Source organism: Humulus lupulus, chromosome 5, assembly GCF_963169125.1.
Source record: "Humulus lupulus chromosome 5, drHumLupu1.1, whole genome shotgun sequence".
NCBI classification, from domain to species: Eukaryota; Viridiplantae; Streptophyta; class Magnoliopsida; order Rosales; family Cannabaceae; genus Humulus; species Humulus lupulus.
Window position 1 is genome coordinate 186,473,322 of NC_084797.1, and position 24,020 is coordinate 186,497,341.

The window sequence follows — 24,020 nt, forward strand, 5'->3', positions numbered from 1 at the left end:
AGCACAGGTAAGTTCTTTAAGTAGAGGATACAAGAATGGTTCAGGCAAGTTCCCTTCAAGTTCACGAGCAGTACATGTGGATTACTCCCAGACGGAAATGGTGAGCAAGTGACTACGCGAAAGACGTTTTCACCCAGAAGGCAGAGTCTCAGGTAAGGTTCTACGGATTGTTAGTTTGAGCGTCGTCAGGAATACTCAGATTAGAGCTACAAGGAGAAAGGACAGGTACGATAAGATTTGATCTGAAGCCACAAAGAAGCTAATGAAGAACGTCTGAAGAATAGAAAGCATAACAAGACTGGTAAGCGCGTCATCCATTGCACAAGCACCTCCGGAGACAACTACATCAGAGATGAGGAGATCAGTAAAACTCGAGGTTAGACGGACTGAGTGGTGTCAAATCAGAAAGAAATTCAGAAGATAAGGTAAGGTTGTTTAGTATCGGGTAATGATGGAATTTGCGTGTGTTTTGGTTAAGTAAAGAGTGATTTCATAAAGGACATGATCTATGGTAGGGTTATGGAAATGTGGGAGTGCATCACGAGTTGGGCACGCCCAGGAATAAATTGACGCGAGGATGGATTGAACCTTGCGGGGGGCGACAGATTGGATCATGGTTGATACACTTGGAACGTTAAGTACACTGTTGTGTATGGCATAAGATACTTGAGTGTTGGGTATTAGTAAGAAGGTTAGCGCTGAGACCCAGATGTGGTGAAAAGTAACAGACGAACGATCAGTGTTTGAAATCCTCGATTGAGCGAGGGGAGATATAATTGGAGGCGGAACTCCTGGCTGTGAGGCGTGTGTCAGTCGGGGAAGAGCGCCATAGATTGTAATGGGGTGGTCAAAGCAACGACTGAGAGCGGCATAATGTTAATAGGTAAGGGTTAGCTGGTGAAAGTCACTGAGCTATGGAATCCGAAGTGTTGACTTGAGTTGAAACAGGGAAGGACCCTGTCATGGTGGTACAGTGGGATACCAGGATCGAGTGAAGGATCCAGGTGGGATATGGTTTTGAATGAGGATTCTGAATGGACATCATCCCACCTCCTAGGGTACGTCGTACCGGGAGGGTTGAGCGGGTGACAGAACCTAGTGATTTCCTTTGGACCTTGAAGGGTTAGGTGATGTGGTAGTGTATCATGGGAATAGACCACTTTAGACCTTGAGTAAATTGTTTGGACATGAAAAGTTTTAACTCAGTTAAGGGAGTTATTGTTGTTGGGTCAAGTGAACTGGGTTCGAGATAGAACGTCGATGATACGGAATTGAGAGCCTATAGTATTTTAAATTGTTGGAATGGATTTAGAGGACAAAAAGAACAGAGTGGGAACCTGGAATTGTCAGTTGATTGCAAGTGAATTGGCAGTCTGAAAGTTATTAAAGATCTTAAAGAATTAAGCGCTGAGTAGGCGAATACTTGAGGTATTAAGGGAAGTGTAATCCCTGACGAGTTAGTCGCGGTGGCAGTTGTTGGTGTCTTGTTAATGTAACGCATAATGAATACTATGGGTTGGCTTTGGTTTAGAGAGAATGCCAGAGAGGTTGTTGGAATCCTTAAGGCAGGAGTGTCTGTATATTCGAAAGAATAAGGAGCAGGTAAATTGTTAAATCTTGAGGAAATAAAGTTTCGGAAGGAAAGATTTGTAGCTCTACGTAATAGCAGACAAGGATCTGTAAGGTGTTCAGAGAAAGAAGGGAGAGTTCTGACTCTTATTTCAACATGAAATTCAGAAGTTGTACTAAGGGTTAGGCCAGCGGGGCCTATAAGCTGATCCCACCTAGTAGAGGTGATGAATTGGTCAATGAATTGGCTATCGAGAAGACAATGAATTAGTAATTGTAATCTAGGCAGACCCTGAAGTTTCAGAAGGGTTGCGGGGTAAGCAAGAAGCTATCGGGAGCATGGCTATTAGACAAAATCTTGAGGGGCAAGATTGTTACTCCTGTAAGAGTGTTGTTGAAAAGTAAAGTAAAGGCGGTGGACCTTGGAAGTTATGGTCAAAACTGCGGGTTTATTGACTGGTGTGTTTGGATAAATTTCGAGGACGAAATTTTTATGAGGAGGGGATAGTTGTAACGACCCAAATTCGCTAATAAGGCTTAAGGGCCTTGATTAGTGTGCCAGGAGGGCAGGTTGGGATTTATGTGTGATTTTATGAATTAAATGCATGATTATGATTTAAAGCATGTTATTTGGCTATTTGTTTAAACTGAGATGCATGGCTATGTTTACTAGTATGCATATAGGCCCGGATCGTGTTAGAAGGGCATAATTGTAATTCTGGCCATGATGGGCATAACTGTATTGATATGTGATAATTGTATTCTGTGAATTGTACCGCGTGTGTGTGGTTTTATTATTGTGATGCACGTGCCGAGACGGTCCTAGAGAGCTAGTTAACTTAGATGTCACAACGGGATTTTGTACCCGGCTCGGGAGGAGCCTAGGGGTATCTCGGGAATTTTATGGCTAAGTTGAGATTTAGCGGGTAATGGTTATTGGAGATTTAGTAACCTGGGTAACCATTAGTTACTGCTGTGGGTAACAAGTTTTAAGGTAAAAAGTGGTAGAAATGAAATAGAAATGAAAAGACTTAAGTGTCCTTTGAGGTTTAGCTAAGGAGGATTAGTAGGAAAGGGTAAAATGGTCATTTGGCAAGGGTTATAGGCAATTCTCAGCTGGGTTTTTAGTGGGTCACGGTTTGGGCATTTGGGATATATGTTGGCTTTGCTAAAATGAAGAGGAGGAGAGTTAGGGCAAGGAAGAGAAGAAGAAGAAGACGAAAATGGGCTGAAGTGGGAGCTTAGGAGGTGAATCAAGGGAGCTTGTTGGGTGGATTCTCCACTTGAGGTATGGATTTTATGAGCATTTAAGTTTGATTTCTGTTTTGAATTGTGAAATCTAGAGCTTGAGTTAGTGTGTTTGAGTTTTTGGTTTGAGATGCTGAAATTAGGAATCAAGGGGTGGATTCTTGAGTGTGTTGATGTTTTGATCTTGTATCTAGTGCCTATAGGTTGTTAAGTTGTTCATATGAAGCTTGGAATTGGTTTTAGGGGTTTGGGTATTGGTTTAGTATGATTTGGGATGGTTTAAGCTCGGAGAAAACGCAGGAGAAAACCCAGAATTCTGGGTCTGCGAAGGCGTGCCGCGACACAGGTTTTTCGTGCCGCGGCAAGGGAGCCTCTGTCTGATGGGTGCCGCGGCACAAGGATGTGGTGCCGCGGCACAAGGCAAATTTCAGGGCATCATTTTTAGGCAATTTTAGGCCTTTGCTCCGGGGGTTCGGGGGATGTCTCCGGGGTGTTGTTTTAAGGTTTTAGAGGCCCCGGGAGTGTGGGATTGGTCCCGGGAAGTGGTTTTGGGTTGATTAGTAATGAGGGATGTTTCTTGTGTGTTGTGACTAGGTCCTTTGTGAGGCTCGTGCTGGAGGACCGTGCTCGCAGCTTTAGTGCATCAGGAGGCTCGGAATACAGGTAAGAAAACTATAACACCCGAGGTTAGGGCATGGCCCCAGATTGTATTATGTGCAAATGTTTAACCTTAAATGAATCATGATGTGTGTGAATGATTATTTCAAATGTACTATATGTGTGATTATGATGAAATGAGCGGCAAGGGCCGAGTACGGCGTAAGCCGGGGCGGCCGTGGGCCGAGTACGGCGTAAGCCGGGGCGGCCGTGGGCCGAAAGTAACACCTAGCACATGGGATGCTATAATCAGGGCGGGGCCCGGTGGATACATGTGTTATGATATATATTCAGGGTGGGACCCAAGGGATACATGAGTTATCCTCGCGGTGAGAACCGATACCCCAGGGCTTTGGTAAGGGTCCTGGGGCGGCATGGCCGTGTTTTCTTAGTCTAATGATTGACTTGTTTATTTGTGGATTATCTGTTATGATAAACTGTATACATTGCGTATGTTATGTTCTGCATGAGTTTTCTTGCTGGGCTTCGGCTCACGGGTGCTCTGTGTTGCAGGTAAGGGCAATGACTGAATCAACCAACCATGAGTACGGAGAGCGTGAAGCGGCGCGTACATGTTTGGCCTGCCCGACTGCTTTGGTTGGGGGTTTATTTGAAAATGGCTGTAATAATCTACGATTTTATGATTTATCAACTGTGAACTTATTTCAAGATGTAAATAGTTTTCAAACCTTATTTTGGGATCCCAAATGTTTAATAATAGAAGTTTTAATGAAATGATGCATTTTCAAAGATTACAGCCTTAACTTTTAATTAGTCACACTTTTGTTTCAAAACCTCGGTTAGCGAGTCCATTGCACACTGTTTTGTCTTAAAAACTCACTTAGTAACGGCTCTAAGGAAGTAGGGCGTTACACATGATGCTAGGGAATGGCCTATTGTATGCTATATGTTGTCTGTGTGTTATGTGGATTGTTGTTTGTGGATGGCTGATGTGATTGGGAGGTGGTTTTGGATGTTGTTATCATGTCTGATGAGCGGCGTCGTTGATTGCAGGCATATTTGTTGAGATGCCTTGTCAATCATCCAGACTCCGCGGCAGTAGGACCCTCCACCTGCCCCATAGAATTGGCAACAGATGTTTGCCAAAATGGAAGCAAGACTGCAACGAACAAAGGAAGAACTTCGACAGTTGAGATAGCAGGCCCCTCCACAGGTCACTAGGTTGCCAGTTCAGCAGGTTGTGGGGCCAGTGCCGGTTCCACCTGTTGTGGAGAATAGGTGGGAACCTTTATATGAGAGGTTCAGGAAACAGTATCCTCCCACCTTTGAGGGTGGATCAGACCCACTGCGGGCAGAGCAGTGGATGAATATGATTTCCTCAATTCTTGATTTTATCAAGGTTGAGAGGAATGAGAGGGTATCTTGTGCTTGCTACATGTTTAGAGATGATCCCCGCATCTGGTGGGATGTAGTGGTTCAGAGAAGGAACGTGACCATTATTACTTGGGAAGAGTTCAGGAACATATTCAACGAGAAATATTACAGTGTTGCAGTCTGAGCTGCGAAGGTTCACGAGTTCATCAACCTGACTCAGAATCGATTGACCGTGACTGAGTATACTTTGAGGTTTAACCGATTGGTGAAGTTTGCGCCAGATTTAGTGCTGATTGATGTGGTTAGAAGAGAAAGATTTATATGGGGATTGAACGTTATTATCTCCCATGATGTAAAGATCACCTTGGATCCAGAGACTACTACCTATGCTCAGGTTGTGGATAAGGCCCTTACAGCTGAGGGGGCCGAGGACCAGATTTGGAGAGAGAGTGTTGTTAGGTGCGATGCCAGGAGGATGGTGCCTCATTTCATTTGATCCAGTCGGGGTAGTGGCTCTGGTGAGGAAAAAAGAAAGGCCCCAGATTCTTTTGTTCCTCCTAGCGCAGATAGGAGGGCGTGGGGTGCTTTTGGTGGCTGAGAGGGTAGAGGTGAAAGCAAGAGGAGTTTTCCAGTGTGCCCTCGATGTCGACGACGTCACCAGGGTGAGTGTAGGATTAGGGCCTGCTTTGTCTATTAGAGCACCAATCATTTGAAGAAGGACTGCCCACAAGCCAGGAAAGAGGAGCCGAAGCAGAGCGACAGTCTCGATCCTGCCAGGGTGTTCACTTTAACTCAGACTGAGGCGGAGGCTAGCCCCTCAGTTGTGACAGGTCAGATTTCTAGTGCTGGATCTTCTTATACTGCATTTTTTTATTCGGGAGCTACTCATTCCTTTGTGTCTGCTAGAGTGATAGATCAGCTATGTAGACCTTGTGTTTTGTATGCTAGGGGTTTTCAGAATTTGTTGCCAACTGAGGAACTGGTAGTCTCTAGGAGATGGATTAGAGGTTTACCAATATAGGTTGATGGTAGGGAGTTGTTTGCTGATCTGATTGAGCTTGCGATGGATGATTTCGACATAATCCTAGGGATGGATTGGCTATCAAAGTATGGGGCGACGATTGACTGTAAGCGCAGGATGGTGACTTTTGAACTAGAAGGGGAGGTACCGTTTGTATTTGTGGGGATATCTAGTGGACCGCGGGAACCTATGATTTCATCATTGAGGACTAGGGACCTAATGCAGGAGGGTTTCATAGGATTCCTAGCGAATGTTGTGGATGCCTCTAGGGTTATGTCGATTGGACCGGGTAAGACCAAATTGGTATGTGAGTTTCCAGATTTATTTCCAGCAGATCTACCAGGGTTGCTGCCACAGCGGGAGATTGACTTTGTTATAGAGTTGGCGCCAGGGGTGGAGCCGGTATCTAGGACACCTTACAGAATGGCTCCGGTAGATTTAAAGGAGTTGAAGATTCAGTTACAAGAATTATTGGATTTAGGGTTCATCAAACTGAGTTTCTCGCCATGGGGTGCTCCAGTGCTGTTTGTCAAGAAGAAGGATGGATCTCTTAGGATGTGTATTAACTACAGGGAGCTGAACAAGTTGACCGTTAAGAATAATTATCCACTGCCCAGGATCGACGATTTATTTGACCAGCTATAGGGAAGGACAGTGTTTTCCAAGATTGATCTCAAGTCAGGTTACCACCAGTTAAGAATCAAAGAAGAGGACATACCAAAGACCGCTTTCCACAGAAGGTATGGACACTATGAATTCCTGGTTATGTCCTTTGGATTAACCAATGCCCCAGCAGCTTTTATGGATATGATGAACAGCGTTTTCAAGGACTATCTGGATAAGTTTGTGATTATGTTCATCGATGACATTTTGGTGTATTCTCGGTCAGAGTCAGAGCATGAGCAGCATCTGCGTCTGGTATTGCAGCGGTTAAGGGAGCATAGGTTATATGCTAAGTTCAGCAAGTGCGAGTTCTGGCTACCGCAAGTTTCATTTCTGGGCCATATTGTTACTAAAGAAGGGATTCTCGTTTACCCAAGTAAGATTGAGGCAGTGAGAGATTGGCCTAGACCGAGTAATGTTCACGAAGTGAGGAGCTTTCTGGGATTGGCAGGATATTATTGGCAGTTTGTTGAAGGATTTTCCAAGATAGCTACGTCGTTGACTGAATTGACAAAGAAGAAGACAAAGTGTGTTTGGACAGACAGATGTGAAAACTGTTTCAAAGAGTTGAAACGACGATTGATCACAGCGCCAGTGTTGAGTCTGTCAACGGATGATGAGAAGTTCGTGGTTTATTGTGATGCCTCCAGACAGGGTTTAGGGTGTGTGCTGATGCAAGCTGGTAAGGTGATAGCCTATGCATCGAGACAGTTGGAAGAATATGAACAGAGATATCCCACGCATGATCTGGAGTTGGCAGCGGTGGTATTCGCACTTAAGATTTGGAGACATTATCTATATGGTGAGAAGTGTGAGATATAAACCGACCACAAGAGTTTGAAGTACTTCTTTACTCAGAAGGATCTGAATATGTGCCAGAGATGGTGATTAGAGTTGGTTAAGGATTATGACTGTGATATCCTATACCATCCTGGGAAGGATAATGTAGTGGTTGATGCATTGAGTCGGAAAGGCCCAAGACAGTTGTTCAGTTAGAGACAGATTTCTGATAAGCTAGCTGAGGAGATGACTAGAGCAGGTATAGAGTTGGTGGTTGGCCGGTTAGCCAACATCACTCTTCAGTCTACACTCCTCGAGAGGATCAATGAGGCACAGGGGAAAGTTTCCCAGTTGAGAGGTCACAGAGAGAACGTCTTAGTCGGAGCGACTAAGGACTTTTCTATTTCAGAGATGAGGTTGCTGAAGTACAAGGGTCGGATTTATGTTCCGATGGATTCTGATATCCGACGGGAGAATTTAGATGAATCACATACCACTCCCTATTCCTTGCATCCGGGTACGAAGAAGATGTACCAAGATCTGAGAGCTTTGTATTGGTGGTCGGGCATGAAAAGGGATGTGGTGGATTATGTGGCCAAGTGCTTAACTTGTCAGCAGGTCAAGGCTAAACATCAGAGGCCAGCAGGATTGCTGCAGCCTCTGGGGATTCCAAAATGGAAGTGGGAAGATATCACCATGGACTTCGTGGTTGGTTTGCCGAAGACTGTGGGTCAGCATGACTCGGTATGGGTGATTGTGGATAGGTATACCAAGTCTGCCCACTTTTTACCTGTCAGGACGACTTATACTATGGAGCAGTATGTCGAGTTATATGTGAAGGAAATTTTTTGAATTCATGGGGCTCCGAGGTCGATATTATCCGACAGGGACCCCACCTTCACCTCCAAGTTTTGGGAGAGTCTGCAAAGGGCTATGGGCACGCAATTACGGTTTAGTACCGCTTATCATCCTCAGACAGATGGCCAGTCTAAGAGGACGATTCATATATTGGAGGACATGCTACGAGCCTGTGTGTTAGATTTTGGGGGATCTTGGAGTAAGTATCTCCCTTTGATTGAATTCTCGTATAACAACAGTTATCAGGCGACTGTCGGAGTGGCTCCGTATGAGATGCTTTATGGAAGGAAGTGTAGATCACCTATCCATTAGGACGAGACGGGAGAGAGAAGTTATTTGGGTCCTGAGATGGTTCAGAGGACCAATGAGGCGATTGAGAAGATTAGAGCGCGAATGCTTGCCTCCTAGAGTCGCCAGAATAGTTACTCAGACCTAAAATGCAGGAGCATGGAATTTCAGGTTGGTGACTATGTGTTTCTTAGGGTTTCACCTTTGAGGGGTGTGAAACGGTTTGGTGTTCAGTGCAAGCTGAGCCCTAGATTTGTGGGCCCCTTTGAGATTCTAGAGCGGGTTGGAGAGGTGGCTTACAGATTGGCGATGCCTCTAGCCTTATCAGGGGTTCATGACGTGTTCCACGCGTCCATGCTCTGGAAGTATGTGTCTTATTCGACACATGTTCTGAGTTATGAGAATTTGGAGCTGGATCAGGATTTGTCTTATGAGGAGAAGCCAGTTCAGATTCTCGAACGAAAGGATAAAGTCTTGCGGAGCAAGACCATCACCTAGGTGAAAGTGCTGTGGAGGAATAGCAAGGTGGAGGAGGCGACATGGGAACTTGAATCAGAGATGCGGGAGTGGTATCCCGAGTTGTTCAGGTAATTTCGAGGACGAAATTTATATAAGGAGGGGATAGTTTTAGCGTCCCAAAATGTGCTAATAAGGCTTAGGGCCTTGATTAGTGTGCCTGGAAAGCAAAAAGTGATTTATTATTATATGCGAATTTGATGAGTATGTGATTATAAATGCATGTTTAGGTGAATTAAATATGCATGTGGGCTCTGTCTAGTTACTAGGGGCATGTTTGTAATTTTAGCCCGTTGAGGGCATAAATGTGATAAATGTGGTAAATGCGATATACTTGTGATATATCTATGTAGCACGATCAGAGACAGTCCTTGGGAACTATCAGCCAGAAAGTCACAACGGGGTTGAGAATCCGACTCGGCGAGTCAAGGGGTAATTCGGGTATTAGATGTTTTATGGGGTTATCGGGTTATGGAAATAAATATTTGGAGATATATTTGAGGTTAGAATGTTTAGGAGGGAATGTTAGGGAAAATTAACATTTTTCCCTCGAGGACGTTTTCGGTACCCCGAACCTTTGAGGTAACCTTAGAGACTAAGTTAAATAAAATAAACTAAGGATATGTTCAGAGTTTTTTTAGAGGAACCAACCCAAACTGTTTCTCTTCTCTTTTTCTTGTTTTCTCTCAAACTTGCCAAGGGAATTTTGAAGGGCAAGCTTTGGATTTGAGGCTAGAAATTGGGGAAATCAAAGCAAGGAGCAAGGTTAAAGATAGCTGAGAGTCGAATTGTTCTTGAGGTAAGGATCTAAGCTTGAATTCTGTTTAATTTTCCTTTGTTTTGCTGAAGTTTGAGGGGTTAAAGCTTAGATAATTGGACTTGAGTTAGAGTAGGATTTTGGCTGGTTTCTTTGTGTTTATGTGCTGCCTAAAGTGTATTAGGGTGATTATGGGATTCAATTATGTTGTTGGGGAGTGTTTTTAATGATTTCAGGGGAGTTAGCTCGAAAATTTTGCATGGGAGTTCTGGATTTCGGGCTTGCGTCGCGGCCCTGTTTTTCAGCACCGCAGCCTGCTTGCATTTTTAGACTAGTGGCCTTCGAGGGAATTTCCCAGGCGCCGCGGCGCAAGGTTTGGGCGTCGTGGCCCTAGGCTGGCAGAAGTGAGGCAATTTACTCTTTGTCCAGGGGCGCGCCACAGTGCTTAAGGAAGGCTGAGCCGCGGCCCAAATGTGGATTTTTTGCAAAATGAGGGTTTTTAGCTCGGAAACTTGAACGTAAAGGCTCGGGAAGGTTCCTATGACCCAGTTTGGTAGAAACCAAGGTCTCGGAGGTTAGAATTATGACTTGAAACTATTTAATGGATTAGGACATGATGGTTGATTATGGTTCATGTGTTGTGACTCGGATTTCTTCAAGGCTCGGGTTAGAGGACTGTGATCGTGATCGCGGTTCTTGGGAAGCTCAAGACACAGGTAAGAACACTGTTGTGTTGCATGGCGTAGCCCTTTGATTGAGTTTATCCATGTTTGGTATTTGCTTTATTATGCTCTGTATGCATATGTGTGAATGTTCTGCAAGAGCCGGGAACGACGCAGGCCGAGGTTGGCAAGGCTGGGAACGGCAAGGGGCCAAGAACGACGTTAAGCACGTGAAGTGCAAGGCCAAGTGCGGAAAGGGGTCGGGAGCAGAATTTAACATGCGGAGTGCGAGTTGCCAGGGCGAGACCCTAAAGGATACCTGGGATATTCTTACGGTGTGGACTGCGAACCCAGGGCCTGGTAAAGCGCATGGGATGCCATGGTCGTATGTGTATAGCCTATTGATGGCCTGTTTATATGCTAAATGTTTGATTTGCATATGTTATCTGCTTGTGAGGGTTTTCTTGCTGGGCTCCAGCTCACGAGTGCTCTGTGGTGCATTTAAGGGCAAAGGAAAAGTTGACCAACCATGAGTACGGAGAGCGTGAAGCGGGGCGTACATGTTTGACCTGCCTGGCTGCCACGGCCAGGGGTATTTTGGGAGATGATTGTACTGAACCTAGATTTTGTCGTTTAGCCGACTCTGATTCTGTTTTTGAGTTATAAATATTTCTAAACAGTATTTTGGGATCTCAAATGTTAAACGTTTTATGATTTTTAGTAAATAGAATTATTTTCAAAGTTTATGACTATGTTTATGGTTTATTCACACTTTTGCCTTAAAACCTCGATTAGCGAGTTAAATGCACGTTTTAAACTCACTTAGTAACGACTCTAAGGAAGTAGGGCGTTACAGACCATCTGTCTGAGGATGATAAGTGGTACTAAACTGTAACTGTGTGCCCATAGCCTTTTTCATACTCTCCCAGAACTTGGAGGTAAAGGTGGAGTACCTGTCAGATACCATCGACTTTGGAGCCCCATGCAGCGGACAATCTCCTTCACATATAACTTAGCATACTGCTCCACAGTATAAGTCATCCTAACTGGTAAAAAGTGGGCGGACTTGGTGTACCTATCCACAATCACCCACACCGAGTCATGCTGTCCCACGGTCTTCGGCAAACCAACCACGAAGTCCATGGAGATATCTTCCCACTTCCACTCTGGAATCCCTAGAGGCTGCAGCAACCCTGCTGGCCTCTGATGTTCAGCCTTGACCTGCTAACAAGTTAGGCATTTGGCCACATAATCCACCACATCCCTCTTCATGCCTGACCACCAATACAAAGCTCTCAGATCTTGGTACATCTTCGTCGTACTCGGATGTAAGGAATAGGGAGTGGTATGCATTTCATCTAAAATCTCTTGCCGGATATCTAAATCCATTGGAACACTGATCTGACCCTTATACTTCAATAACCCCATCTCCGAGATAGAAAAGTCATTAGCCGCTCCGACTAAGATGTTCTCCCTGTAACCCCTCAGCTGGGAATCATTCCCCTATGCCTCCTTGTTCCTCTCAAGGAGCGTAGACTAAAGAGTGATGTTGGCTAACTGACCAACCACCAACTCTATACCTGCTCTAGTCATCTCCTCAACTAGCTTATCAGATATCTATCTCGAACTGAACAACTGTACTGGGCCTTTCCGACTTAATGCATCAGCAACTACATTAGCCTTCCCAGGATGGTATAGGATGTCACAATTGTAATCCTTAACCAACTCCAGCCACCGTCTCTGGTGCATACTCAGATCCTTCTGAGTAAAGAAGTACTTCAAACTCTTATGGTCAGTGTATTTCTCGTACTTCCTCACCATATAGATAATGTCTCCAAATCTTAAGTGTGAATACCACCGCTGCCAATTCTAGATCATGCGTGGGATATCTCTGCTCATACTCCTTTAACTGCCTCGATGCGTAGGCTATCACCTTCCCAGCTTGCATTAGCACACACCCTAAACCCTGTCTGGAAGCATCACAATAAACCACGAACTTCTCATTGTCTGTCGACAGACTCAATACTAGCGCGGTGATCAGTCGCCGCTTCAACTCTTTGAAAGTGTTCTCACATCTGTCTGTCCAAACATATTTTGTCTTCTTCTTTGTCAATTATGTCAATGGTGTAGCTATCCTGGAGAACCCCTCAACAAACTGCCGATAATACCCTGCCAATCCTAGAAAACTCATTACCTCAGGAACACTGCTCGGTCTAGGCCAGTCTCTCACTGCCTCAATCTTATTTGGGTCGACCAGAATCCCCTCCTTACTGATGATATGGCCCAAAATTGTAACTTATGGTAACCAGAATTCGCACTTTCTAAACTTAGCATATGACCTATGCTCCCTTAACCGCTGCCAGACCAGACGTAGATGCTACTCATGCTCTGTCTCAGACTGTGAGTACACCAGAATGTCGTCGATGAACACAATCACGAACTTGTCTAAATAGTCCTTGAAAACCCTATTCATCATGTCCATAAAAGCTACTGGGGCATTGGTTAATCCAAAGGACATAACCAGGAATTCCTAGTGTCCATACCTCGTGCGGACAGTGGTCTTTGGTATGTCCTCCTCTTTGATCCTTAACTGATGGTAACCTGACTGGAGATCTATCTTAGAAAACATTGTCTTTCCCTGCAGCTGGTCAAACAAATCATCAATCCTAGGAAGTGGATACTTATTCTTAATGGTCAACTTGTTCAGCTCCCTGTAGTCAATACACATCCTAAGAGATCCATCCTTCTTCTTGATAAACAACACTAGAGCACCCCATAGTGAGAATTTTTGTTTGATGAACCCCAAATCCAGTAACTCCTGAACTGAATCTTCAACTCCGCCGGAGCCATTTTGTAAGGTGCCCTAGATACTGCCTCCGCTCCTGGTACGAACTCTATAACAAAATCAATCTCCCACTGTGGCGGCAGCCCTGGCAGATCTGCTGGAAATAAATCTAGAAACTCGCATACCAATCTGGTCTCCCCCGGTCCAACCGACACAACCCTAGAGGTTTCCACAACATTTGCTAGGAACCCTATGCAACCTCCCTACATCAGGTCTCTAGCCTTCAGTGCTGAAATCATAGGTACCCGCGGTCCACTAGCTATTCCCACAAATACAAAGGGTACCTCCCCTTCCGTTTCAAAGGTCACCATCATGCGCTTACAGTCAATCGTTGCCCCATACTTCGATAGCCAATCCATCCCTAGGATCACATCGAAGTCATCCACCGCAAGCTCAATCAGATCAGTAAACCATTCCCTACCATCTCCCTCTACTGGTAAAGCTCTAATCCACCTCCTAGAGACTACCAGTTCCCCAGTCGGCAACAAAGTCTGAAAACCCCTAGCATACATAACACTAGGTCTACACAGCTGATCTATCACTCTAGCTGACACAAACAAATGAGTAGCTCCCGAATCAAACAAAGCAGTATAAGAAGAACCAGCACTAGAAATCCAACCTATCACAACTGAGGGGCTAGCCTCCGCCTCAGTCTGAGTCAAAGTAAACACCCTGGCAGGAGCGAAACTGTCGCCCTACTTCGGCTCCTCCTTCCTGGCTTGTGGGCAGTCCTTCTTCAGATGATTGGCACTCCCACAAACAAAGCAGGCTCTAATCCTACCCTCACCCTGATGTCGTCGTCTGCACCAAGGACACACTGGCAAACTCCTCCAGTTGTCACTTCTGCCCTGATGGCCACTAGAACCACCCCGTGCCCTCCTATCTGAACTGGGAGGAACAAAGGAATCTGGGGCCTTCCTCTTCTGCTCGCTGGAGCCACTACCTCGACTAGATCCAATAAAAGGAGGCACCGTCCTCCTGGCATCGTGCCTAACAGCGCTCTCTCTCTAAATCTGGTCCTCGGCCTCCTCAGCGGTAAGGGCCTTGTCTACAAACTAAACATAGGTAGTAGTCTCTGGATCCAATGTGATATTCACATCACGGGAGATCATAACATTCAATCCCCGTACGAATCTGTCTCTTCTTACCGCATCTGTTGACACTAAATCTGGCGCAAACTTCGCCAATCAGTCAAATTTTAGAGCATACTCTGTCACGGTCAACCGGTTCTGGGTCAGGTTGATAAACTCATCAACCTTCGCAACTCGGATTGCAACACTATAATACTTCTCGTTGAAGATGTTCTTGAAATCTTCCCAGGTCATAGCTTTCATATTTCTCCTCTGAACTACTACATCCCACCATATGCGGGCATCCTCTCTGAATATGTAGCTTGCACAAGCTACCCTCTCGTTCCCCTCAACCCTCATAAAATCGAGAATAGAGGAAATCATATTCATCCACTGCTCTGCCCGCAGTGGGTCTAGTCCACCCTCAAAGGTGGGAGGATGCTGCTTTCTAAATCTCTCATATAAAGGTTCCCACTTGTTCTCCACAATAGGTTGAACTGGCACTAGCGACATAACCTGTTGAATTGGAAATCCAATGACCTGTGGAGAGGCATGTTTCCTCAACTTTCGGAGCTCTTCTTCTGTTCATTCAATCTTGCTTCCATTTTGGCAAAAATCTGTTGCCAATTCTAAAGGGCGGGTGGAGGGTCCTGACCCTGGTTATCATCCTCGGCCTAACTGTCGCGGAGTCTAGATGATTGATGAGGCATCTCAACAAATATGCCTGCAATCAAGGATGTCGCTCATCAGGCATGATAACAACATCCAAAACCACCTCCCAATCACATCAGTCAACCATGAGCAACAATCCACATAACACACAGATAGAATATAACACACAACATGCCATGCCCTGACATCATGCATATGTTAAATCATTCATCATTCTCAATATGGAATAAGCAAGCAAATAGGGCATTTAAGCACATAATCTAACATACAATTCAATTATTACCGACCAACCCTGAGTCGAGCTTGCCACTAACAGTGAGCGTACATGTTCGGTCATTCTCCAGAAACCATAAACCTTGGCTCGCTCTGATACCAAGTTGTAATGCCCTACTGCCTTAGAGTCGTTACTAAGTGAGTTTAAAATGTGCAATTAACTCACTAATCAAGGTTTTAGGACAAAAGTTTAATTAAACCATAATCAAAGTCATAAACTTGAAAATAAACCTTTCATTGAAAATTATAAAGTGTTTAACATTTGGGATCCCAAAAATATTGTTTAGAAATATTACAATTCAAAAATATAACCAGAGTCGGCTAAACGACAAAATTTAAGTTTAGTACAATCATCCCCCAATAGTAACCCTAGCCGTGGCATCCAGGCAAACTAGACATGTACGCGCTGCTCATCATGCTCACCATACTCAAGGTTAGTCGACTCTCCCCTTGCCTTTACCTACACCATAGAGCACTCGCGAGCCGTAGCCCAGCAAGAAAACCCTCACAAGCAGATAATATATGCATATCAAACACTTAACATATAAACAAGCCATCATCAGGCAATACACGTACAGCCATGCTGTCCCAGGCGCTTTACTAGGCCCTGGGTTCGCGGTCTGCACCATGAGGATATCCCAGGTATCCTTTGCGGTCTCGCCCTGGCAACTCGCAATCTGCGTGCTAAATGCTGCTCCCAGCCCCTTGCCGTTCTTGGCCTTCGCTGTTCCCAGCCTTCGTCGTTCCCGGCCATCACCATTCATTCATTTAAATTTACACATAATATAACTAACAGATACTTGAACACATATAAATTCAATCAAAGGGCTACGCCCAGCAACACAATCATATAGGGCCGAGCCCTGCGACTCAATCATTAAGGGGCTTGCCCTGCAACTCAAGCTCTATGGGAACAGTAGTTTTCTTACCTGTGTCCCAAGCTTTCCAAGCACCGATGTCCCGAGCACAGTCCCCTAGTCCGAGCCTCGCCGAAACCTAGTCACAACGCATTAACAATTTCCACCCATCAAGTTCTAATCCATTGAATAGCTTGGGGTCATAATTCTAGTCTCCGGGAAATTGAATTCTATCAATCCGAGTGATAGAATCAATCCCGAGCCTTAACTATTAAATTCTCGAGCCTAAAACCTCTTTAGAACCCAAAAATGCACTAAGCACCGCGGCCCTAGGAACTCATGCCGTAGCCCCCAGCTCAACCCGAGGCCCTGCCTCAAGTCAACCTACACGCGCCGCGACTCTTCCTGAAGGGAGCCCCGGCGCACCTCCAATTCCAGACGCCCCTATGTTCTAAGGGGTCGCGGCTCAGCAAGAACAGCACTGTAGTCCAACCCCTCGATCCCAGAAAAACTCACCATTTTTACCTCAAAAACCAATCCAATTAACCCCAAAATCAAGCCAACAATCCAAACTAATCATCATAGAGGTTATACTATAGATTTAGCAACAAAACCCAACAAGAACTCAAGCCAAAAACCTTATTAAACTCAAAGTCAATTCTTCACTCAACACACATGCATTACTCCAGAATTTTCAGCTTAAAACTAGCATAATTCACTAAGATTAAAGCTTACCTTGAGCTGAGTTGGGTCTCTGAATTAGGTCCTTAAGCTTCAAGCTCCTAGCTCCCAAGATTCCCAGCCCAATTCCTTAGTTTTTAGTAGTTTCCACCAAAGTTTTCCTTGCTAAGACTTAGAGGAAATAAAGAGAGAGAAGAGGCAGAAGGGAGGGTCGGTTCCTTCTTTTTTTTCTAAAGGCTTCTTTTGGTTTTGTTTTATTTAATTGAAGTTCCTAAGGTTACCTCAAGGCTCGGGGTACCAAAAACATCCATGAAGGCAAAATGGTAAATTTCCCTGATATTCCCTCCTAAGCATTCTATCTTCAAATATATCTCCAAATATTTATTTGCATAACCCGATAACCCCATAAAATGTCTAATACCCGAAATGCCCCTCGACTCACCCCAAGTCAGATTTTCGACCCCGTTGTGACTTTCTAGCTAACCGCTCCCTAGGACTGTCTCGGATCGTGCAACACAGATATTTCATGAACATATCACAATTATTCACATTTATGCTTTCCGCAAGCTAAAATTACAAGCATGCCCCTAATAACCTAACGGGGCCCACATGCATATTCAATCCACCTAAACATGCTTCACTAATCACATATTCACACAAATTCACATATTATGACTATAACTCATTTATTTCCCTCCAGCCACGCTAATCAAGGCCCTAAGCCTTATTAGAAAATTTGGGCCATTACAACAATCTTTGAAATGGACGAAGTAATCAACACTAGAGTAGAGGAGAGGGCTGACCTCTAGCCATTGGAAGAGCTTGAAGAGGTTAAGCACGAAGAAGCTGACCCTCCAAAGACTGTGAAGGTGGGAAGAAACCTTTCTGAAAAAGTAAAATAGCAATTAATTTGCTTCGTAAGGAGAAACCAAGATGTTTTCACTTGGTCACATTTGGACATGGTAGGGATAAGCCCGAATATAATGAGCCACGTGCTCAATATCGACAAAAGCTTCCCCCTGAAGCAATAAAAATGAAGACTCCTCGACGATGATAGAAAGAAAGCCTTGAAGGAAGAGGTTGACAGGTTAAAGGCAAATCGGTTCATATGAAATGCCTTCTATCTTGATTGGATCGCCAATCCGGTATTGGTCCCAAAACCTAACAAAATATGGCGAACTTACATCGATTACTCCGACCTCAACAAGGCATGACCAAAAGATTGCTTTCCCCTACCTCGGATTGATTAGCTTGTAGATGCCACAGATGGGCATGGACTTATGTCATTCGTGGATGCTTATTCTAGATATAACCAGATCGCCATGCATGCACCTGACCAAGAACATACAAGCTTTGTAACTGATAAAGGGTTATACTATTACAATGTTATGCCCTTTGGACTAAAAAAATGCTGGAGCGATGTACCAAAGGCTTGTGAATAGGATGTTCTCTGAGCAGATAGGTAATAACATGGAAGTGTATATTGATGATATGTTAGTCAAATCCAAACATAATGATAACCATGTAGACGACCTCGAAGAATGCTTTTCCATATTGTGGAAGTACAACATGAAACTCAACCCCCAAAAATGCACTTTCGGAGTATCTTCGAGGAAGTTTCTGGGCTTTATAGTAAATGTGCGAGGAATAGAGGTTAATCCAGATAAGATCCAGGCGTCAATTGACATGCCCTCACCTCAAAAGCATAAAGATGTCCAGAGTTTAACTGGATGGATGGCGACATTAAGTAGATTTGTTTCTAAATCTACAAACTGGTGTCTTCAATTTTTCAACCTATTAAGAGGAGGCAAAAAATTTGAATGGACAAAGGAATGCGAGCTCGCATTTCAGGACCTAAAGAAACATCTTGCAGAACCTCCGATCTTGTCAAAACCTATCATAAGAGAAGTCTAGTACTTATATCTCGCTACAACCGAGCACGCCATCAGTGTTGTGCTCGTCCGAGAAGACAAGAAGGTACAAAAACCAGTATACTATGTTAGCAAAAGGTTACTGGGGGTAGAATTAAGATACCCTTTAATGGAAAAACTGGCCCTCAGCCTGATCCATTTGTCTCGAAAACTCCGACCTTATTTCCAAGCACACCCCATCCATGTACTGACTGACCAACCACTGTGACAAGTCTTGTCCAAACCAGAGGCCTCGGGCAAATTGTTGAAATGGGTTGTTGAACTCGGATAGTTCAAGATCACTTATCATCCAAGAACAACTATAAAAGGGCAGGCCCTGGTAGACTTTATTGTGGAGTGTACAGGAGTATCCGATGACGAGGTTATAACCCCAACCCGCGAGCTGTGAAGTGATTGCACTGCCTTGAGGTTCGAGGGCAGGAATCATTCGACGGATCTTCCAATGAAAACAGATCGGGGGTAGGAATCATATTAGTCACTCCAACTAGGAAGCGATTGCACTCCGCCTTGAGGTTCGGCTTCGAAGCGTCAAATAACGAAGTTGAGTACGAAGCTTTATTGGCATGACTCTGAATAGCCAAGGAACTCAAAGCCAAAGCAATACATTGTTACAGTGACTCGCAGTTGGTAGTCAACCAAATCCTAAGGGAATATCAGGCTTGTGGCATAAGGATGGCCACGTATTTAGAAAAAGCTAAAGCGGCGCTCGGACATTTTGAGCTCTATGCCATTGAGCAAGTTCCCCGAGAGCATAATTCAAATGCAGACGCTCTAGCTAGGCTCGCCACGTCCAGCGAAGTCAAAAATCTAAACGTAGTACCAATAGAGCACCTGTCGACTCCCAGTATCAGCGAGCCTGAAAAGGAAGATATATTTATGATTAACTCCGAAGAAACCTGGATGACCCCAATAGTAGATTACCTCAAAACTAGCATTCTCCCAGCAGAACGGAACAAGGCTCAAAAATTAATGTATCATATTCCAAGATACACTATTGTTGAAGGAAGGTTATATCGGAGAGGATATTCTATGCCATTACTCCGATGTGTGACTCCACCCGAGGCAAAGAAAATCCTAGAAGAAATTCATGAAGGATTTTGTTGAGACCACACTGGGGGGCATAGCCTATCAAAGAAAATTATAAGACAAGGATACTTCTGGCCCACTATCAAAGCAGATGCGTTCGAGTATGTAAAGAAATGTGATAAAAGTCAGTGTTTCCTATGATTCCGCGAACTCCTCCATCCGAGCTAACCATAATGACCTCCCCATGTCCATTTGCGGTGTGGGGAATCGATCTCATAGGTTTGTTGCCAACCGGCAAAGGTGGAGTGAGGAATGCAATGGTCACAGTCGATTACTTTACAAAATGGACCGAGGCCGAACCTCTGGCGAAGATTACCTCAAAAAAAGTCTTGGACTTTGTGGTAAAAAACATCATCTGGCGATACGGAATGCCAAGAAAAATAGTATCAGATAATGGTACTCAATTCGATAGTGAATTATTCACCCATTTTTGTGGAAAAAAATGGAATAATAAAAACCTTCTCCTCCATTTCCCATCCCCAAGAAAATGGCCAAGTCGAAGCGGTAAATAAGACTCTCAAGAGTTCTATGAAAAAGAAGTTAGAAGAAGCTAAGGGAAAATGGCCTGAGGAGTTACCCCAAGTTTTGTGGCCGTATCTGACTACAGCTCGCACTTCAACAGGGCATACCCTTTTTTCCCTGGCATATGGGTGCGAGGTCATGCTACCAATCGAGGTTGAAAGACCCACTATTCGAAGTAATGCTTATGATCAAGCCTCGAACCAATCCCAGCTCGAAGTAAGTCTAGACCTTATTGAAGAAAGGCGAGATGAAGCTCAATTGAGGAATGCATTATATCAACAATGAGCTACCCGATATTTCAATAAAAAAAGTTTGGGACAAGAAGTTCGGATTGGGAGACATAGTGTTAAGACGTGTGCTCCTAGCTACGAAGGACCCGACTACCGGCGTACTTGGGCCTAATTGGGAAGGACCTTACCAAATCGAGTCAGTTATCTGACCCAGCGTCTATAAATTGGCAAGATTAAACGAAGAATTGGTACCATGAGCTTGGAATGGCGAACATCTACGACCTTACTATCAATAGTGTAGGAATGATGTCTCATGTAACCATGCTTGTCTATCTTTACAAAGTTTTTGTTAATAAAGTGTTCAATTTTGATTAAAAGTCATTTTTGTTTCAATATGTTGTATTTTTTGCAAACTCTCTTAATTTAATAACCTATGATCTCACTCATAGGATATTAAGGGGGCATCAGTGGTATATATACCATAAGTTTGAAAAAAATAAGTAACTCCAATATAGCATACACAAAAACTAACAAATGTTTGGACCGTTAACCCGACATAGAAGTTAAAAGTGTATTCTAGAAATAAGTGACTGGATATAACCAGATGCACGAGCTAAGATAATTTGGACGAAACCAAATTATTAAAAATAAGTATCTGGATATAACCAGATGCACGAGCTAAGATAATTTGGACGAAACCAAATTATTAAAAATAAAGTGTTTGGATACGACTAGATACGCGAACTAATGCGATTTGGATATAACTAGATCGAAAATATATAAGTGTATGGATTACGAACCAAACACGACCTAATTAGGTTTAGAACAAACTGGCTAAAATTGATCGACACAAATGGGAAAAAGATAAACCTACTACGAGCTTAGTCGGTACCGAGGCTGGAGTATTTTTCAACAAAAGTTTCGACCGCATAACCTCAAGGAACTGTCCAAGGAAGAGGAAAAGTGACTAAAAAGCAAGATACAACTAAACTACTTTGCTTACATATCACTTAAGTACTTCCGAGTGTGTGGTATAAGTAAGATCTGACATTGACAAATAACGAGATCGGATATGGATATATCGAGCAAACTATGCATGAATGCATCGAAACTCAAGCTTAAATCCAACATATGTTGGTATGAATAAACTAACATCAAGGAAAAAATCTAATATAAATTGCTTAAAATATTTTGATCTGAGAAATGTAAAGAAAAAATATTAAAGTAAAAGTCGAACATGGTATTAAAAATATCAAATGTAAATAGCTCTTTTACGAGCTGTAAATCTTTTTCGCCCCAAGGGCATGAAAAAGAAAGGCTCTATACTATTTCAAAAAATCTTTAAATGGGACACATCCCATGATTGAGATCTAGGAAGCAGGAGCATCCCCCTTGACAACACTTGACCCCTCCTTTGCCTTCTCAGCTTCCTCCTAAGTAGCTTCCTCTGCCTCTAGCCGAGCCTGCCATTTGGCCAGAAGCTCATCTTCAAAGGTGCCCAAGAAGCTCGTGTCGAGATCAACTGCCCGATCCTTCCTCTGCTTAAAATCTTCGAGGAGGTGAGCCTTTTCACCCTCCATTATCTCGAAGGTGGCCTTTCTCTCCTCCTCGAGCTTGGCGTTCAGCTTCTCAAGCTCCTCAACCTTGGAGCTCTTATCTTTGAGCTCGGCGTTCAGCTCCTCAACCCTGGAGCTTTTCTCTTTGAGCTCAGCCTCCAGCTTTGACTTTGCAGCTTTGAACTCGTCAGCGAGCTTAAGCTGGAGACCCTTCGACTCCTAGGCATAGGACATGCTCGCATGAACCTCGTTATTCAGCTTGTAATTTAGCTAAGCAACTGCAGCGAGAGCCTAACACGCAAACAAATCAAGTTAAAACATACTCTAAGTAAAATTACAATAAATAACGTAGTAAGACAAATTACCGAGGAAATGAGCTCGGTACTCTTGTCATAAAGGACATTGGAGTCTCGAGCGTTGACCAGGAACTGCCATTGAGGAGCCCTAAGACTGCTGAAGCTTTGGCCCACTTGAGACAGGACGTCCGAGCCGAGAATGGCTCCGTGAGTCCTGGCAGCATTGTCGATAACATACACATTAGAATGAGTAGAAATCGACAACATGCACCCCCGAGTGGGAGTTGGTTTCTTCGGAGCTGGGGCGATCGTTGGAAGGATCTGGATAGCAGGAGGTAGAGAAGGAGCATCTACCGCTGGAATGTTGATTTGGGGAGTGGAGGTCGCGGCTGCGCTTTCAATAGGAGGAGCTAGAGGAGGAAGAGTCACCTCGATCCTTTTAGGGATTTTGGCGGGCCGGCCAGTTTTTTGTGAGGCTCTCGGGCGTTTGCTCTGCTTGGCTCCCGAACAGCTGTTGAGCATATTCTCGAGGTCAGAGTCCATAGTGCCTGCATAATCAAAACACATTAGAAAATGAGCTTAAAAATGCTAAAGTAAGCATAGGGGCAGACAGTTAAAGGAAATAAAGACAAGTGCCAAGAAAACTAACTGGAACTCTCCCCCGAGCTCGTGCTCGGCGACCAGGTAATTCCCCTATCTTCAAAGGAGTCTTGGGGAGTCCCTTCCCTATACGTGGAAGTCAACCTCGAAAGGTCCCTATAGTCATTTGTCCTGTATTGAACGGGTACCTCATCCTAAACTTCATTCAGACTATACATGGTTTGGTATTTCCTCAGCCAACTATCAAACCTATGGACCCTATCATCTATCCAAGACCATACATAAAAGTTATCCCTATCATCCGTGAATAAGATCAGGGTGTCGGGTCTATGTCTAAGAAGGGAAGGAGACCACAAGGCCGAGCTGAGAATGACCTTACCTCTGTCACTCGAGCTCGAGGCCTCGTCATTGGCGTCATTCCCCAAGCACGGACTCCTGTGACGGTGAGCTGGGGATCGTGTTTTTGAGCTTTGCCTCGGAGGAAGCTTATCAGTGGGGAGTGGCACATGCTCCCACTAGGTGTACTTCCGGTAGGTGGTATCGTCTATTGACTGGTCCTGCTCCAGAAGACTGCAGGCTCGAAGCTTATCTTCATGAAGAAGATAAGACAGGGAGCGCCTATTGTATAGAAGTTGGAGCAGGGCTTCTTTGTGCTCTTTCATTGCGTCCGTAAGAGTAGGACGATGATAGTTGGCTGAAGAGTATAATACATTCTGATTAGTTCGAGCCTAAGCAAAAATCGAGCATGAAAGGAAAGGGAATCATATAATTACGGATTCGTCTTAATGAATAAAACTTTGAAGGAGCCAGGCCGTCTGTCCAAAATAAGGCCAACTTGAAGTTGGAAGGATTGTTGGGCATGTCCTCGAAGATCTACCTCTCCTTGGGATAGCTCGATAGATAGTAGAAGGCATCTACTCCCCGAGCTCGAGAGGGGTTGCTTTTCATACAAAAGAGATACAGGTTCTCTCTTGGCGAAGGTCCTTCCCACTTCAGCTCGTGGTATAGCGACCTTAGGGCTGACAAGACCCTATATGAGTTGGTCTG